Here is a 14957-nt window from a genome sequence, read left to right as displayed (position 1 = left end):
TTTAATATGTTGGATTAAACTTTTATATTTTATTTGGAAGCTGGATCATCTTTTCGTTTTCTTGGACATTCAACACACTGACAGCTTTGCATGCCCCTGTACCAGATTGGATGGTCAAGCTGTCAATCAAAGTACTGACAGCTTCAGCACACCCCTATACCAGATTGGACAGCTGACCTGTCAGTAACTGCATCCCAGACACACTGAGCCGTGGAACCGTAACAGCACCTTTTTCTACCACACTTTTCCTTTCTACTCAACTTTCCATTATATATACTGCTATACTTACTGGTGTCCCTGGGTCCTCCTGCGTTCCCTCCTGCCCACGGCTTCTTCATCCTGTAAGAAAATGACGGGCGCATGCGCAGTGCGCCCGCCATGATCTGCCGGCCGGCACCTAGAGGAATTGGAGCTAAATTTAGGGTTAGGCTTGGGGCTAAATTTAGTGTTAGGGTTGGGGCTAAATTTAGGGTTAGGGTTGGGGCTAAATTTAGGGTTAGGGTTAGGGTTGGGGCTAAATTTAGGGTTAGGGTTGGGGATAAATTTAGGGCTAGGGTTAGGGCTAGGGTTAGGCTTCTTTCACACTTGCGTCGGTACGGGGCCGTCACAAGGCATCGGCCCGACGTACCAACGCACGTTGTGAAAATTGTGCACAACGTGGGCAGCAGATGCAGTTTTTCAACGCATCCGCTGCCCCGTCTATGTCCTGGGGAGGAGGTGGCGGAGTTACGACCATGCATGCGCGGTCGGAAATGGCGGACGCGACGTAAAAAAAAGTTACATTAAACTTTTTTGTGACGACGGTCCACCAAAACACAATGGATCCAGTGCACGACGGACGCGACGTGTTGCCATACATCGCGATCCATCGGCAATACAAGTCTATGGGCAAGAAACGCATCCTGCGTGCACATTTGCAGGATCCTTTTTTTGTCCAAAATGACGGATTGCAACGGATGCCACATGACGCAAGTGTGAAAGTAGCCTAAGGGCTAGGGTTAGGGTTGGGGCTAAAGTTAGGGCTAGGGTTAGGGTTGGGCTAGGGTTAGGCTTGGGGCTAAAGTTAGGGCTAGGGTTAGGGTTACGGTTGGGGCTAAATTTAGGGTTAGGGCTAGGGTTAGGGCTGGGTTGGGGCTAAAGTTAGGATTAGAGTTGGGATTAGGGTTAAGGTTTGGATTAGGGTTGGGGCTAAAGTTAGGGTTAGGGCTAGGGTTAGGGTTGGGGCTAAAGTTAGGGCTAGGGTTGCGGCTAAAGTTAGGGTTAGAGATGGGATTAGGGTTAGGGTTTGGATTAGGGTTGGGGCTAAAGTTAGGGTTAGGGTTGGGGCTAAAGTTAGGGCTAGGGTTGCAGCTAAAGTTAGGGTTAGAGTTGGTTTTAGGGTTAGGGTTTGGATTAGGGTTAGTATTAGGGTTAGGGTTGGCATTAGGGTTATGCTTGGGATTGGGGTTAGGTTTGGGATTAGGGTTAAGGTTAGGGTTGGGATTAGGGTTAGGGGTGTATTGGGATTAGGGTTGGGTTTGATGTTATGGTTGAGATTAGGGTTAGGGGTATGTTGGATTTAGGGTTTTGATTAGGGTTATGGTTAGGGTTGAGATTAGGGTTGTTTTGGGGTTAGGGTTATGATTATCATTAGGGTTGTGATTAGGATTATGGATCGGGTTGGAATTAGGGTTAGGGGTGTGTTGGGGTTAGGGTTGGAGTTAGAATTGGGGTGTTTCCACTGTTTAGGTACATGAGGGGGTCTCCAAACACGACAGCCAATTTTGCACTCAAAAAGTCAAATGGTGCTCCCTCCCTTCTGAGCTCTGCCGTGCACCCAAACAGTGGTTTACCCCCACATATGGGGCATCAGCGTACTCGGGATAAATTGGACAACAACTTTTGGGGTCCAATTTCTCCTGTTACCCTTGTGAAAATAAAAACTTGGAGGCTAAAATATTTTTTTTGTGGAAAAAAACATTTTTTTTTCACGACTCTGCATTATAAACTTCTGTGAAGCACTTGGGCATTCAAAGTTGTCACCACACATCTAGATAAGTTCCATGGGGGGGTCTAGTTTCAAAAATGGCGTCACTTGTGGGGGGTTTCTACTGTTTAGGTGCATCAGGGGCTCTGCAAATGCAACATAATGCCCGCAGACCATTCTATCAAAGTCTGCATTCCAAAACGGCGCTCCTTCCCTTTCAAGCTCTGCCATGCGCCCAAACAGTGGTCCCCCCACATATGGGGTATCAGTCTACTCAGCATAAATTGCACAATACATTTTGGGGTCCAATTTCTCCTGTTACCCTTGTGAAAGTAAAAATTTGGGGTGAAAAGTTCATTTTTGTGGAAAAAATATGATTTTTTTATTTTCATGGCTCTACATTATAAACTTCTGTGAAGCAGTTGGGGGTTCATAGTGCTCACCACACATCTAGATATGCTCTTTGGGGGGTCTAGTTTCCAAAATGGGGTCACTTGTGGGGGGTTTCTACTGTTTCTGCTCCGCTAATGACCTCAGGTTAGCATCCTCAATAATCAGAACCTCCCACTCCCGTCTCCAAGACTTTACACGTGCTGCGCCGATTCTTTGGAATGCACTACCTAGGTTAATACGATTAATCCCCAATCCCCACAGTTTTAAGCGTGCCCTAAAAACTCATTTGTTCAGACTGGCCTACCGCCTCAATGCATTAACTTAACGATCCCTGTGTGGCCTATTTATAATAAAAAAAAAAAAAAAAAAGGTTCCTCGCATCATGTTCTCATACACTTTATGCAGTATTAGCCCTCTGTGTCTGTACTGCTACATACTTAGGCAGTTAACTGGTTCATGCAGCTTTACATGAACACCTGAGCCTTACACTATAGCTGGTCCGAATAACTAAAGCAATTGTTACCATCCACCTCTCGTGTCTCCCCTTTTCCCCATAGTTTGTAAGCTTGCGAGCAGGGCCCTCACTCCTCCTGGTATCTGTTTTGAACTGTATTTCTGTTATGCTGTAATGTCTGTTGTCTGTACAAGTCCCCTCTATAATTTGTAAAGCGCTGCGGAATATGTTGGCGCTATATAAATAAAATTATTATTATTATTATTATTATCAGGAGCTCTGAAAATGCAACATGATGCCCGCAGACCATCCCATCAAAGTCTGCATTCCAAGCGGCGCTCTTTCCCTTCCGAGCCCCGATGGCTGCCCAAACAGTGCCCCCCCCCACATATGGGGTATCAGCATACTCAGGACAAACTGGTCAACAGATTTTGGAGTCCAATGTCTCCTGTTACCCTTGAGAAAATAAAAAATTGCAGGCTAAAAAATAATTTTTGAGGAAAAAAAAAGGATTTTTTATTTTCACGGCTCTACGTTATAAACTTCTGTGAAGCACTTGGGGGTTTAAAGTGCTCACCACACATCTAGATAAGTTCCTTAAGGTGGTCTAATTTCCAAAATGGGGTCACTTATGGGGGGTTTCTACTGTTTAGGCCCATCAGGGGCTCTCCAAACGCGACATGGCGTCCGATCTCAATTCCAGCCAATTCTACATTGAAAAAGTAAAACCGCACTCCTTCTCTTCCAAGCTCTGCGGTGCGACCAAACAGTGGTTTACCCCCACATATGGGGTATCGACGTACTCAGAGGAAATTGCACAACAACATTTGTGGTCTAATTTCTCCTGTTACCCTTTTTAAAATAAGAATTTGTGGGCGAAAATATCATTTTTGTGTAAACAAATGCAATTTTTTATTTTCCCGATCTACGTTATAAACTTCTGTGAAGCACTTGGGGGTTCAAAGTGCTCACCACACATCTAGATAAGTTCCTTAAGGGGTCTAGTTTCCAAAATGGTGTCACTTGTGGAGCGTTTCCACTGTTTAGGCACATCAGGGCTCTCTAAACCTGACATGGCGTCCGATCTCAATTCCAGCCAATTCTGCATTGAAAAAGTCAAATGGCGCTCCTTCTCTTCCAAGCTCTGCGGTGCGCCCAAACAGTGGTTTACCCCCACATATGGGGTATCAGCATATTCAGGAGAAATTGCACAACAAAATTGTTGGTTAAATTTCTGTTTTTACACTTGCAAAAATAAAAAAAATGGTTCTGAAGTAAAATGTTTGCAAAAAAAAGTTAAATGTTCATTTTCTCCTTCCACATTGTTTCAGCTTCTGTGAAGCACGTAAAGGGTTAATAAACTTCTTGAATGTGCTTTTGAGCACCTTGAGGGGTGCAGTTTTTAGAATGGTGTCACACTTGGTTATTTTCTATCATATAGACCCCTCAAAATGACTTCAAATGTGATGTGGTCCCTAAAAAAATGGTGTTGTAAAAATGAGAAATTGCTGGTCAACTTTTAACCCTTATAACTCCCTAACAAAAAAAATATTGTTTCCAAAATTGTGCTGATGTAAAGTAGACATGTGGGAAATGTTATTTATTAACTATTTTTTGTGACTTATCTCTCCGATTTAAGGGCATAAAAATACAAAGTTTGAAAATTGTAAAATTTTAACAATTTTTGCCATATTTCCCTTTTTTTCATGAATAATCGCAAGTAATATCAAAGAAATGTTACCACTAAGATGAAGTACAATATGTCACGAAAAAATAGTCTCTGAATCAGCGGGATCTGTTAAAGCGTTCCAGAGTTATAACCTCATAAAATGACAGTGGTCAGAATTGTAAAAATTGGCTCGGTCATTAAGTACCAAATCGGCTCTCCAGTTAAATGTTACACCTAATTACACCATCTAATCTTGTTTACAGGCTGTAAAATGTTCATGTAAGCCCTATTCTTGGGAGAACGGTAATTAAAAACTTACTTTCCCAGGAAGCTCAACCACTGTAAAATGAGTGCAGGTCTTGTGGGATCTGTCAGCATGGCACTATAAGAAAAAAGTCAAGATGAACTCTACAGTAACAGAAATTAATATTTAGACATATGAAATACAACAAATACATCCAATACTTGCTATTAGAGAAGATACAGTATGAGGAGAATACTATGAAGCTGGCTGTTAGTTAAAGGGGTTGTCTATTACTGTGATACTGATGACCTATCCTTAGGGTAAGCAAATATATATCAGATAGGTGGGGTCCCACAAAAAGCAGATCTACCCAGTTGATATCAGTATAGTGGTGCACAAATGTTTATTTCTTCTGTAGCTCCACCAATGGAGAAATTAAAGAGAGAAGGCTAATACAGTTCACATTACTAAACTGCTAACAAAGTGCCAACATACCTATGGAAGCAGTTAAAGCATCAGCATAGCTAAAAAAATAAAGTGTCCGCTATGTGTGGCCATGTCACGGAAGTATCCTTTCTTCAGTATTCCTTCCCCAACCCTTTTCCTTTCTACTTGATTGACTGTTTTAAAGTTCCTTATATCATTGTACAGGATGATTTACTCGCTACTTTATCCTGAAAAATTGCTGCAATTTCTAAAAGAGGTAGTTGACTGTACTGAAATTTGGACTGTACATACTTTGGTTCATGAAAAGTGAGAGTGCAATGAACCTCAGCGACAGTTTTTCTGGGTAAAGTAGCGAGTGAATCACTTGTACAACAATACATACAGCACACACAATATAAATATGGGGCAATGAATGTGTCACAGGGTTACTGCGACAGTGTGGAGTCAGAAGACTGCAGCGTCTGATTGCTCCTACTCCGGAACTGAGAAGAAGCACTTCTCCTTCGTTTCAGGGGTTAATCAGCTATGTTGGCAATCCCTGTGCTCACAGCTGTGCTCGGTTAGCCACTCCTAATCTCTTTATAATCTGGGATCTGTTACTAATCCTTGTCACTCGTCAGAGCTAGCATTTGCTGCATGGCTATTGGTGGTAGAGGAACACATATGATTAGAGTTGAAGGAGTTATTAGTGACTGTTGCTTGGTTTGCTTGCATGGTAATTCCTTATCCTTCTCTGTTTTTGTTTATTCCCCTACCTTCATACCCCATGTGCATTCCTCTGTTACATGTGAGTGAATATTTTGTATGCCTGGGGTTTTCTGTTAACCCTTGTCCGTTTTGCCTTGTTTGTTGGGTTGGTATACTATGGTGCACAGTAGCACCCCCTCTTCCCTGTGTGGGGGAGGAGAATAGACGGAGGGCTAACTTAGGAGATAAGGCAAGGGCGGAGGCCCCGGCATATTCACCATCTGAAGTATCCAGGGGAGCATAACGAGCTAGGGCGCCCCCTAGTGTTGGGGACAGGGAAGGAGCCCCAGGCCCAGTTCACCCGACAGCTATGTTGTGACAGAATTCTCTTTCATCAGCGAGTTAAAAGTACTTTCAAATACACTGGCTATTGGGATTTTTTCGGCAGATAATACAGCCAGTGCATATGATTGGTCAATAAAATTCAGCATGCCCAATCGGTCTTTTGAAATATAAAAAGGTTAGTCGGTCAGCTGACAGCTGAAATTAATAATCGTTCATTTTACCAAGGCAGATTACAATCATTTGCTATTGTAGAAATTGGCCAAATTTGTATGGGGGCTGTAATTGAAAAAAAAAATTGTAAAAAGTTTATTATTTATTCTCAATTGGAGTGCATTTTGTTTCAGACAAAGATTACAATGAATATAAACACAAAACTAGATATATTAGCTCCAAATATGATCTTAATATGGTTTAGATGTACTGAGAAGATCGTATACTGATCTGTCCCTTTGAGCTGCTTTGAGATGTAATTCATAAAGCTGTATGTGGTTACCTAACGCCCTGATAAGGGTGGCTTGGTAGCGATCCATGACCTTAAAGGGGTTGTCCACTGCTTTCAGTTAACCCCCCAATGTATCCCCCTGGGGCCCCTAATGAATTGTGTAAATACCTTCCGTTGCCGTTTTCGCCTGTGAGTAGCGCTATGCTGGCGGCTGAGTCTGGGTCACGTGACCCCCAGGCTGCAACCGCCGCTAATTTCCGCCGACGTCACGTCAATTTCCAGACTCTGCAAATTGATGTGACGTCAGCAGCAGATGGGACCCAGCCTCCACAGACAGCAGTCACTCATCAAGAGTGACTGGGCTGTGGGCGACGCAGGGGGCTGCCTGCGGGGCTGTGCTGGGGGTGGGCGGGGTGGAACTGTGCTGAGGGTGGGCGGGGCTGTGCCGGGGGTGGGCGGGACTAGGCAGGGATATGCGCCGTGCGGGCGCCGTGGTCTGCGTGCCGGCACTGTGGGTCTGCAGGCGCCGGGGGTCTGCGTGCCAGTGCCGGGTTGTGCGAGCGCTGGGGGTCTGCATGCCGGTATGTGCGGGCACCGGGGGTCTGCATGCCGGCGCCGGGGGTCTGCGTGCCGGTATGTGCAGGCACCGGGGGTCTGCGCGCCGACTCCGGGGGTCTGCATGCCGGTGCCGGGATGTGCGGGCGGTGCTGGGGTCTGCGGGTGTGTGCGGTGGGTCTGCTGGCCATGCTGGAGTCTGCTGGGGGGGAGGGGGTGGTCATTGGTGTGTGAGTGACTACAAGTCCCATCGGGCTCTGCCTGCTACAGTGACAGTGAGTGACACATTAGCCAATGATGGGACAGTAGTAGTCCCATTATCCGGCTAATGTGTTGAATGTAAAAAAAAAAACACATACACACATATACAGAACATACAGACATACAACATACACCATGTGACATGCAACACGTGACATGTAAAATGTGACATCATGCGACATGCAGCATGCGACATTTGACAACATGCAATGACATGCAGCATGCGACATTTGACAACATGCGATGACATGCAGCATGCGACATTTGACAACATGCGACGACATGCAGCATGCGACGACATGCAGCATGCGACGACATGCGCCATGCGATGACATGCACCATGCGGCGACATGCAACATGCGGCAACATGCAACATGCACCATGCGACGACATGCACCATGCGACGACATACAACATGCAACATGTGACATGCAATATGCAACATGTGACAACATGCGACATGTGACAACATGTGACATGCGACATCATGCAACATATGACATGCGATATGCAGCATGCGACGACATGCACCATGCGACGACATGCACCATGCGACAGCATGCGACCTGTGACAACATGCGACATGTTACAACATGCGACATGTCACAACATGTGACATGCGATGACATGCGACATGCAGCATGCGACATAAAACATGCAACATGCCACGTACAGTACATACATACAGTACATACATACAACATACATACAGACATACAGTACATTAAACATAGAGTACATACTCTCCATCACTTGTCACTTTGATCCCCGAAGCCAGTGTCACCTGTAAAAAATATTAAAATAATAAGCAAACACTATACTCCCTGATCCGCAGATATCCAATTAAAACGAGTGTCCCACGACGATCTCCCGTGGAGAGCAGCAGCATCAGCTGATGCGACTGCTCTCCAGGGGCTCTAGGAACAAAATGATGGAAGGTATCCTTCCTCAATGTATTCCTCACAATGTATTCCTCCGCCCCTGTGAGAAAATAGTCCCTAGCCTCACTTTTGGCATTGCTGTGTGAGAAAGTTCCCATGCAACAAATGCCATAAAGTGAGACCAGTGAACTATACTAACCTCTCGGTGATGCACTGCAGGAGCCATTGTCTCCTGTCAGTGTGTCACTGAGGGTCCAATAGAGCAGTGACATCACTGTTCTATAGGGGAAATTGTCGTGGGACACTCGTTATTGGACTGTGTCGGACAGGTAGTATACGGTTTATTATTTTACATTTTTTGCAGGCGCTGAAGTATGGTAAGTATGCTTAAATTAAGAATATTATAATACTTTTTTGTGGCTGTGTCTTTTATTTTTTTTAACTCTTTCACTACTATAGGATTAATAATGGATAGGCGTCATATTGACGCCTCTCAATTATTAACCCGGCTTAATGTCACCTTACAATAACAAGGTGACATTAACCCCTTATTACTCCATATCCCACCGCTACTCGGGAGTGGGAAAAGAAGGGCTAAGTGCCGGAATTGGCGCATCTCACAGATGCGCCATTTCTGGGGCGGCTGTGGACTGGAATTTGTAGCTGGGGGGGGCAATATCCATGGCCCCTCTCTAGGCTATGAATATCAGCCCACAGCTGTCTGCGTAGCCTTTCTGGCTATAAAATATAGGGAGACCCCACGTCATTTTTTTTGGGGGGGTCCCCCTATTTTAATAGCCAGTAAAGGCTACGCAGACAGCTGCGGGCTGATATTCATAGCCTAGGAGGGACCATGGGTATTACCCCCTTCCCAGGCTACAAATATTGGCCCCCAGCCACCGGCTTTCCCCCTCTGGCGCAGAAAATTGCGCGGGAGCCCACGCCATTTTTTTTTTCATTTTTTTTAACTGAACCATATTGTTCATTAACCCCTTTCTGCCAGCTGACGGAATACTACGTCAGCTGGCAGTATCCCCGGCTTTGAGGTGGGCTTCGGCAGTGAGCCCACTTCAAAGCCGCAACATGTCAGCTGTTTTCAATACAAAAAAAAATTTACATGATCGCTAAACGGCGTAGCGAGAAAAAAAAATCAAAAGCCAAAATTATGTTTTTTTGGTCGCCGCGACATTGCATTAAAATCTGTATCTGTATCTGCACGTAAGTGGTGTCATTAAAAACATCAGCTCGGCACGCAAAAATTTGCCCTCACCCAACCCGATATCTCAGAAAATATAGATGCTACAGGTATCGGAAAATGGCGCAATTATTTTATTTTTTTAGCAAAGTTTGGAATTTGTTTTCACCACGTAGATGAAAAAAATAACCTAGACATGTTTGGTGTCTATGAACTCGTAATCACCTGGAGAATCATAATGGTAGGTCAGTTTTATGCTGTGTGCACACGTTGCAGATTTGGGTGCAGAATTTTCTGCACAAAATCTGCATCTCTTTGCAGAAAACGCAGCTGCATATTTGATGCATTTTTTTCATGGTTTTTGCGCGGTTTTGATGCGGGTTTTGTGTGCGGTTTTGATGCAGTTCTTGGTGCGGTTTTTTGCGTGGTTTGATTCAGGTATTTGATGCTTTTTTTATGCAGTTTTTGGTGAAGTTTTGATGCAGTTTTTGGTGCAGTTTTGATGCAGTTTTTGGTGCGGTTTTGATGCAGTTTTTGCTGCGGTTTTGATGCAGTTTTTGCTGCGGTTTTGATGCAGTTTTTGGTGAAGTTTTGATACAGTTTTGATGAGTTTTTTGTGCATTTATTGTGCATTTTTTGCGTAGTTTTGATGCATTTTTTATTTTAATTTTTGTGCGGTTTTTGTATGCGTTTTTGAACGCTAAATAAAGATGTATTATTGAACAAAAAGAAAAGACTTGTGATGTCATTATTGTCCAACCTCCTCTTTTACATTTGTCCAACCCACACTCAATTATGCACAGATAGACAGATGATAGATGAAATGGATAGACAGATCTACATATAGATAGATCTATAGATGCATACATCTATCTATTCATATAGCTATCTATAGATATATCTGGATAGATATATCTATTGATAGATGTATGGCTAGTGTAGGGTGCGTGTCCACTGCCTATGCAGCATCAATAGTAAAAAGATCTAATGTAAAAAATAATTAAAAAAATAAAAAATCGTTATATTCTCACCGTCCGTCGGCCCCTCGGATCCAGAACAGGCCTTTCCCGCAACTCGCGACGCTCCGATGACCGCTCCATGCATTGCGATCTCGCAAGATGATGACGTATCGGTCTCACGAGACCGCTACATCATCTTCTCGCAAGACCGCAATGCACTCTTGAGACCGGAGTGCGCGAGGAGCGTCGGTAAACGCTTCCTGGATCCGGGGGCAAACGGAAGGTGAGTATATAACTATTTTTTATTTTAATTCTTTTTTTTAACCCCTTTCTGACATCAGACGTACTATCCCGTCCAAGTGGGGTGGGCCCCCATGACCAGGGACGGGATAGTACGTCATGCCCTTTAATGCGACACTGCGACTTAAGTCGCGGTGATCACATTAAAATTCCGACGCCATCTTACCTCAGGGAAGATGGCCTCGGCATCCTGGGGTATGGCGTCCCCTCCCCCACCTCCCGATCGCTGTGATTGGCTGTTCAATTCTGAACAGCCAATCACAGCCTTTCTCATTGTTTCAGCCAATCAGCTTGGCTGAAACAGTGAGGTTCCAGGCTAAGATCGAGTACCGATGTACTCGATCCTGGGGCCGGTGCCTGGCAACCCAGGCACCGGCCAAAACCCCCGGATTGGCGCGATCGACGATCACATCGATCGCGCCAATCGCAGGGCATAGCGGCGGTGTTACCGCGCTGTGCCCTGCCTGAAAGTGCCTGATCCGGAGCCGCAGGGCAGCTGAGGAAGGCTCCGGATCCTGCAGCTGTGATCGGCGCGATCGATGTGATCGTCGATCGCGCCAATCAGGAACAGTCCCGCCGGATCGGCGCGATCGACGATCACATCGATCGCCGTCGATCGCGCCGATCGCAGGGCACAGCGGCGGTGTTACCGCGCTGTGCCCTGCTTGGAAATCCAGCCTCATCTGCCTGCCACCTCCCCCACCACCTCCTGCAGCTCTGCCAATCAGGGCACAGCAGTGGTGTGCCCGCGCTGTGCCCTGATGGTGACCTGCCGGTGACCTGCCAGTCACCTGCCGGTCACTTGCTGGTGACCTGCCGGTGACCTGCCTATGATCGGAGCTGTGAGCTCCGATCATAGGCTGGTGCCTAGCGACACCGGCGTCACCAGGGCCACCTCTGATTGGTGGGATCGATGTGATCATTCGATCCCACCAATGACAGGTCACAGCAGCGGTGTGACCGCTCTGTGACCTGTCTCACCTGTCCCTGACCTGTCTGACTGCTCTTCAGGAATCCTCACACTTGGTGAGGATTCCTGAAGAGCGGTCACGCTGACAGATCCCCTCCTGTGCTGAGACTTGTGGTGCCACAGTAGCCTGTGACACCACAATTCTTGCTAAAGAAAGAAGACAGAAGAAAGAAGACAGAAGAAAGAAGAGAGACTACAACCATAAGTGTTCATCCCCGATCCCGGCCCGATCTTACTTCACCCCCCCCTTACCCCTCCCCCCCCTTCCCCCTCCACCCCCACTTTGCGCCGCGTCCGTCCGTGCCCAAATATAGCAGCCGCCGAGCGTTGATTGGTGACGCAGTTCACCGATCAACACTCGTGCTCGCCTTTCTTTCCCACATCCCCGTCCACGCACCCCGCCGCTGCGTCTGAACCCGTGCCTTTCATTTCTTTTTTTTTTTCCCACATCCCCATCCACGCACCCCGCCGCTGCGTCTGAACCCGTGCCTTTCATTTCTTTTTTTTTTTCCCACATCCCCGTCCACGCACCCCGCCGCTGCGTCTGAACCCGTGCCTTTCATTTCTTTTTTTTTTTTCCCACATCCCCGTCCACGCACTCCGCCGCTGCGTCTGAACCCGTGCCTTTCATTTCTTTTTTTTTTTTCCCACATCCCCGTCCACGCACCCCGCCGCTGCGTCTGAACCCGTGCCTTTCATTTCTTTTTTTTTTTTCCCACATCCCCGTCCACGCACCCCGCCGCTGCGTCTGAACCCGTGCCTTTCATTTCTTTTTTTTTTCCCACATCCCCGTCCACGCACTCCGCCGCTGCGTCTGAACCCGTGCCTTTCATTTCTTTTTTTTTTTTCCCACATCCCCGTCCACGCACCCCGCCGCTGCGTCTGAACCCGTGCCTTTCATTTCTTTTTTTTTTTCCCACATCCCCGTCCACGCACCCCGCCGCTGCGTCTGAACCCGTGCCTTTCATTTCTTTTCTTTTTTCCCACATCCCCGTCCACGCACTCCGCCGCTGCGTCTGAACCCGTGCCTTTCATTTCTTTTTTTTTTTTCCCACATCCCCGTCCACGCACCCCGCCGCTGCGTCTGAACCCGTGCCTTTCATTTCTTTTTTTTTTTTCCACATCCCCGTCCACGCACCCCGCCGCTGCGTCCGAACCCGTGCCTTTCATTTCTTTTTTTTTTTTCCCACATCCCCGTCCACGCACTCTGCCGCTGCGTCTGAACCCGTGCCTTTCATTTCTTTTTTTTTCCCACATCCCCGTCCACGCACTCCGCCGCTGCGTCTGAACCCGTGCCTTTCATTTCTTTTTTTTTTCCCACATCCCCATCCACGCACCCCGCCGCTGCGTCTGAACCCGTGCCTTTCATTTCTTTTTTTTTTTTTTTACACATCCCCGTTCACACACCTAGCAGCCGCCGAACTTTGATAAGTGACGCAGTTCACTTATCAGAGCTAGGGCCTGCTGTTTTAGACTTTTCCTTTTACAGGTATTTTTTTTCCCTTTAGCTTTTTCCTTTCAGAATAGTTTGCACCAAACACTATCCCCCCCCCACACGTACACAGTTATCAATAAATATTACACCCAAGCACCATAATCACACAAAAAATGTCCCGTTCGTCCCAGCAGCGCTATTCATTGGAGGAGGCATATGCTTTCCTTGCCTCCGACACTGATAGCGAGGGAGAGGATCCCACATTCCTTTACTCTTCAGATTCTTCATCCTCTTCCTCCTCCTCATCTTCCTCCTTGGGTCCTGCGGAACCGCCACGCAGACGCCCCAGGAGAGAAGATCAGGCAGCGCCCACTCCTGAAAATGAACCGGCGCGACCCTCTTCGGACCCCATATGGACCTCGCCCCCCGAAAATTACGAGCCACTGATTCCTGATTTTGTGGCAGAATCAGGAATCAAGTTTGACACCACCGGCCTCACAGAAATAGACTTTTTCAAAGTCTTTTTCTCTGAGGCTTTCGTTAACCTCATGGTGGAGCAAACTAATTTGTATGCTGGGCAATTTTTGGAGCAAAACCCCCGTTCATCATTTTCTAACTGGTCTCCTGTGGACGCAGTTGAAATGATGCAGTTTTGGGGCCTGGTCCTCCATATGGGGATCGTGAAGAAGCCAGAAATTCGGCAATATTGGAGTGTAGATATTTTATATAACACTCCAGTGTTCCGAATGGTCATGGTTCGGACGCGTTTTGAGGCCATCCATAAGTTTTTGCATTACAACGATAATGCACGGTGTCCCGCACGAGATGACCCCAATTTTGACAGTCTGTACAAAGTTCGGCCGGTCATCGAACACTTCAGCAAAAAGTTTGCTGAAGTGTACGTGCCCAAAAGGGACATCTGTGTGGATGAGTCCTTGGTTCATTTTAAGGGGCGGCTCAGATTCCGTCAATACCTGCCCAGCAAAAGGGCCAGGTACGGAATCAAACTCTACAAGCTGTGTTAGAGTACCTCAGGGTACACCTACAGCTTTAGAGTGTACGAAGGGAAGGACAGCAGGATTGAACCGCCTGAGTGTCCTTCCATCCTGGGAGTGAGTGGGAAAATTGTGTGGGATTTGGTGCACCCACTGCTGGATAAAGGTTATCACCTCTATACTGATAACTTTTATACCAGCATCCCACTCTACAAATCCCTCTCTGCGCGAGGTACCGCAGCCTGCGGTACTGTCCGCAAAATTCAGAGAGGCCTCCCCAAGACGCTACTTGGGCAGATGCTCAGAAAAGGTGAGAGCAAAGCCCAATGTAGCGACCACCTGCTGGTGGTCAAGTACAAGGACAAGAGGGATGTCCTTCCCTTGACCACCATACACGGTGATGGCAGTGCCCTCAGCAGTGTACGGGGTACCTCAACACAGGTCTGCAAACCGGACTGTGTACTGGGGTACAACAAAAACATGGGGGGCGTTGATGTCTCCGATCAACTCCTCCAACCGTACAGTGCTTTGAGGAAGGCCAAGGTGTGGTACAAAAAGCTGTCCGTGTACATCGTACAAATGGCAATGCTCAACGCTTTCCTGCTGTCACGATGTGCACGACACACTGATACGTCGTACCTTCAGTTCCAGGAGGTAGTGGTTAAGGCCCTGATATTTGGCACGAGGGAAGGAGCGGGCCCCAGTACTTCCGGAACTGAGGGTGCTCGTATCATACCAGGTCAGCATTTTCCGGGGGTG

General features: G+C 46.9%; 1 long non-coding RNA gene across 1 annotated transcript in view; it reads right to left on the bottom strand.

Moving 5' to 3' along the window:
- LOC138657884 (uncharacterized) overlaps positions 1-14957 on the bottom strand; it is a 172791-nt gene that overhangs the window by 71050 nt on the left and 86784 nt on the right. Inside the window, exons 2-3 of the long non-coding RNA XR_011317239.1 lie at positions 4802-4864; positions 290-397 (exon numbers count right to left, since the gene is read on the bottom strand). This is a non-coding gene — a long non-coding RNA (uncharacterized lncRNA). The remainder of the gene's footprint in view (positions 1-289; positions 398-4801; positions 4865-14957) is intronic.

This window comes from Ranitomeya imitator, chromosome 1, assembly GCF_032444005.1.
Source record: "Ranitomeya imitator isolate aRanImi1 chromosome 1, aRanImi1.pri, whole genome shotgun sequence".
Lineage (NCBI taxonomy): Eukaryota > Metazoa > Chordata > Amphibia > Anura > Dendrobatidae > Ranitomeya > Ranitomeya imitator.
Note: the sequence above shows the minus strand (reverse complement) of the source record. Positions and strands in the feature narration are given on the sequence as shown.